Here is a 5487-nt window from a genome sequence, read left to right on the forward strand (position 1 = left end):
GCCAATGTCTCGCTTCAATTGGGGCCAGAAGTATCGTTCTTCTACAAGAGCCACAGTTTTATCTCGTCCTAGGTGTCCTCCCAAGCCACTCCCGTGTAGTTCATGGATTATTTGCTCCCGTAATGAACTTCTGGGAATATATAATTGGTTGCCCCGAAACAAGTAGCCCTCGTGAATATGCATTCCTTCATGAGATAGCCCCTGCTGACACTTACTCCAGATATTTCTGAAATCCTCATCTTCTGCATATAATTCTTTAAGGCATTCGAAGCCTATGACTTCAGCCCGCAGGGTGATGAGTAGTGACACTTTCCGGCTTAATGCGTCAGCCACTTTATTCAGTTGTCCTGACTTGTGTTTCAAAGTGAAGGTGAATCGTTGGATGAAGGCAACCCAACGAGCATGCATTTGGTTCACGTTGCTTTGACTGTTAAGGAATTTTAGTGTTTGGTGATCACTGAATAAAATAAACTCTCTTTGCACTAAGTAATGTTCCCAAACTTTCATAGCTCGAAATACAGCGTACAACTCAAGTTCATAGGTGGACCACTTCTGACGAGCCTCACTAAGTTTCTCACTATAGAATGCAATGGGTCTACCCTGTTGAGATAGAACAGCACCAATGCCAGCGATAGAAGCATCACAGTCTACCTCAAATAGTATATCAAAATCTGGCAGTGCTAAAACTGGGGCAGAAGATAACTTCTCTTTAATTAGTGCAAAACTATGCTCTGCTTCGGTTCCCCAATGGAATCTTCCTTTTTTCATACATTCAGTGATTGGTGCGACAATTCGGCTAAAATCCCTGACGAATCGCAGGTAAAATGTGGCTAACCCGTGAAAGCTACGCACGTCACCAACATTTTTCGGGGTAGGCCAATCCCGAATGGCTTGAATTTTTTCTTCATCGACTTTAATCCCATCAGCACTTACAATAAATCCCAAAAATAACAAACTGCTAGTCATGAATTTGCACTTCATTAAATTAACATATAATTTGTTTTGCTGCAAAACTGTCAGTACTTCTCGCAAGTGCTCAAGGTGATCAGATTCACACCGGCTATAAATCAGTATGTCATCGAAGTATACTACAACAAAGTAGCCAGTAAATGGTTTAAGTACCTGATTCATTAAACGCATGAAGTACTTGGAGCATTGGATAGTCCAAACGGCATTACCAACCACTCATATAAACCATCCTTCGTTTTGAAGGCTGTTTTCCATTCATCCCCGGGTCTGATTCGAATCTGATGGTACCCACTTCGTAAGTCAATTTTGAAAAAGATTTTGGAACCGGCCAGCATGTCTAGCATATCCTCTAATCGAGGGATGGGAAATCGATACTTAATAGTGATTTTTTTGATAGCCCGGCTGTCGATGCACATACGCTAACTGCCATCTTTTTTCGGTACTAACAAGGCGGGCACTGCACAAGGGCTCATGCTCTCCTGAACTAACCTTTTCTTTATCAGTTCTTCTACCTGCTCCTGTAGGACAAGACCTTCTTTCGAACTCATTCGATAGCGTGGTCGATTTGGTAGGCTAGCCCCGGGCATTAAATCAATATGATGCTGAATGTCGCGCATGAGGGGCAACTCCTCTGGTAAATCTACAGGTATGATGGCCTGGAATTCTGCTAGTAAAGGCTGCAGTACCTTTGGAATGTTGGGAGAGTCGATTTCAACTCCACCACCGACTACTATTGCAAAAACCTCACTGGCCCCGTTGGTTTCTGTTATAAATGTCCCCTCATCAACCAGTAATATAGGTTTACCATGCGCCTTTGGTTTTGCTGCAGAGAATTCTTCCTTTAGTGGACCCAATACTACCTTCTACCCTCCTCTCATAAAGACATACACATTGTCCCTGCCTTTGTAGGTAATGTCCACATCATATTGCCATAGCCTGCCTAGGATCATGTGACAAGCGTCCATTTCGACAACATCATAAATAATCTTATCCACGTAATTTTTCCCAATTGAAAATTGAATGCGACAAGTTTCAGTAACCTTTGTCTCTGCACCCCTCTTAATCCAGCCAATCTTCAAGGGTGAGGGATGTTTCTCCGTTTTCAAGCCTAGCTTCGTCACCATGGTTCTGGAGATGATGTTCTCGCTGCTGCCATTGTCAATTATAACATCACACACTTTTTTGTTCACAGTACATCGGGTTCGAAATATGTTGTGACGCTGTGATTGATCCATCTGTTTTGGTGCTAGCAGAAGTCTTCTAACTACTAGAGAATGTGAGAGTAATTCTCCATCATCCCTTCCTGTAATTTCTTCTTCTTCATAGGTGTACTTAGTCTCGTCCTCTATCCTTTCTGCATCTAGGTCTGTTCCCTCTCCTGGCTCAATCAGATTTACTACCCCCCGTTTTGGACACTGATTAGAACGATGCCCCGGTTGTCCACACCTATATCATTTATTTGAAGCTGGTCTGGAATATGGATTCCTTGGTGCTTCTGGAGGTACTACTCTTGCGGTTGTCACTTGCATCCTGTTGCTACTTGGCCCTTTTGTAAAGTTAGATATGGAGGGTGGAGGGTTTAGTGGGAACTTTCCTTTGTGTGCTGCAACATGAATAGATTCAACTAGGACCCTTGCTACACTTGTTGGTCTTGTTCTGTCCAATTGTGTTTCTGCTTTTGTATTTAAGTTGTTTTCATGATTTTCGCCATCAAGGGCTTCTTGTTCGTTCAGTGTGTTTGACATCTGAACAACGATAAACATGCACTCCTGGACGCACTTGGGAGTAACAAGCAGGCGACCAGTGACCTTTTGAGGGGACAATTCTTCAATTTGGAACCCAAAGGAATGCAGAGGAACGTCAAGACTTTCTTTTTTGGAAGAAGAGGAAGAGGAAGAGGACGATGAAGATGATGATTGCTCCATCAAAATCTATAACAGTACAAAAGCAAAAACACTACCAGTCCCTTTTGAGACCGGAAGATAAAAAGGATGGAGGAAGGATAGTCACAGACCACTCTGCTCACTGTTGCGTGGGCTGTGGATTTTGACTTATGTGACGTTTTTGTTCTCGAAGGTAGATTTTCCTATTCTGCTGGGATCAATGTATTTATAGTTTTTATTATTATTATTTTAACAGAATTAAATCTCACCGCGATACGAGTAATTACTGTTTTGAAAATATTGTGTTTTAAAATTTTTTTAGTTGAAATATATTGAAATAATATATATTTTTAAAATTTTAAAATTTAGTTTTTATATTATAACATCAAAATAATTAAAAAATATAAAGAAATTAATTAAAAAATTAAAATTTTTCAATAATACGATTCAACCACTTTCAAACATACTCTAAATATATAATAACTAAGAAAATTGAATTATTTTAGCTATTTATACTTAGTTTTATTTTATAAAAATTAATAAGATATTTTAAATGTTTAAATTAATATTTAATTAAATTACTTGAATTTATTTTATTTTATTTCAAAAATACATCTTCACATATTTTCTTCTTAGAAATAAGTTGAATTACCTTTCATTTTAAAAACATATACTAATGAATTTTACACCCAAATCATTTTCTATATTAGTCTCCCAACTTTTATTATCTTTTAATTAAAGATTTCTTTAAAATAAATAATTCTTACAAATATTATTGGGCTTGCAGCACGTAATATGAGAACATGGAGAAAAAAGTCTTCGAAATAAAAGAAAATTTTTAATCGAGAATTTTTAAAAAAATGAAAAGAAAAATTGATATGAAAATTTAATTACCAATTCCATTGGAGCCATTATCTATACATAGTTAAATAATGTTTTCAATGAAACATTAAAAACATCATGAAGCAATTATTTTAAATTTTAAATCATTTATTTATTATTTTATTAATTATAGATATTTAGATCAGTTTATATATATTTTAATTAATTTTTTAAAATTTTAAATTTAATAATTATATAAATTTTTAATCATTCTGATATTTAAGCTCCTCGTACTTTTAATATCTAAAAATCAAACTTATAACTTCACCGATTAAACTAGTCATTAAATTATTTAATTTTGAAACAACACAAAGAGAATGAGGAGAAGGTCAGATGGATGGATGGTATTGGGGTAGGTAAGAACTTCTTAATAAACGGATGCTGTGTTGGGTGATTATAGCCTGCCTGCATAAATGACACAGTTTAATCCGTATCTCAAAATTGAATGAATGAGTATTTTTTGGAATTTATTGATAATAAGTAAAGTAGGTATATTTTTAAATATTATTTGAAATCTTTACAAACCCAACTTAATATATATATAGACACACACACGAATAATATTTATCATTTTATTTATACATATGCATGCTTTAAATATATATTAACTATTTTAATTTTTATTAATTAATAAATAATACTAGATAATAGGCTACTTTTTGTATCCAAATCTTGATGAATAGCTTGTTGGTGTATAATTTTTTATAATAAATAAAACATAAATATTAAAAAAAAAATCTGATTTGCAGGTATCCTTTGTCGTAACTAATTGGGTGTTCTCTATTCATAAATATCGAAGGGTACTTTCCCCTTGTGACTTTGTACTCTTTGGTTGGTGGGGCCGGCTGCAGCCCTGAAAATAAAAGATAGCCACACTCCCGTCTTGGACTGCTATGTTTTCCTGCCCAGCTAACCCTCTTTTATCGCTCTTCTGACTTTCTTTGCACATGCCAGTATATTTTTCAATTATTATATATTAACAAAAACCTGAAAAGAATAAAAGTTAAATTTATTATTCACCTCTTCGTAAAAATATTGTTTATCAAAACAATAGTAATATTTTTTTAATTTCCATTTTAAAAGTCATTTATCTTAAGTTTAATAAAGAGGCTGAGATCGATAATTTTTTTTTAATTTATATTTTATGAGATTTTCTTATTCTTATAATTTGGATTATAGATTTAGATGATTAAGTTGAATTATTTTATTTTTTTATAATTTTTTTTAAAGAAATTCATCATTCAATACAACGTTAATTGAAAGTAGAGCTTCAGAAATTCTTTTAATTTGTGTTTTATAAGGTTATTTTAATTTCATAACTAGGTTATAGGTTTGGTTGGTAAACCTTGGTCCTTTTTTGTGTCTTTGTTTAATTGATTTTTTTATTTCAGTCTTCAACATTAAGTTGATTGAAAATTAATTTTTTTTATTTTTTTATTTACTTTCTATAGTGTTATCTCAGTTTTATAACCCGGGTTACGGATAAGGCAAGTTAAATGATTTAAATGCCAATGATAATAGAATTTGTATCAATGATTTAAATGCCAATGATATTACTTTGGCTACTTCAATGTTCATGAACCTGAAAATAAATTAAATTAATAAAATATTGATTAGTTGTTCATAAATTATGTTATAATTTTTTTTTAAAAAAACTAAAACCTTAACAAACTTATATTGAAAGATTGTCTTTCCATTGTGCCTCGTACTTATGGGTGAATTGATTCTGCTACGAAGGCACGCCACCTCCTTG

This window comes from Populus euphratica, unplaced genomic scaffold, assembly GCF_000495115.2.
Source record: "Populus euphratica unplaced genomic scaffold, PopEup_1.0 scaffold151.1, whole genome shotgun sequence".
Taxonomy (NCBI): Eukaryota; Viridiplantae; Streptophyta; class Magnoliopsida; order Malpighiales; family Salicaceae; genus Populus; species Populus euphratica.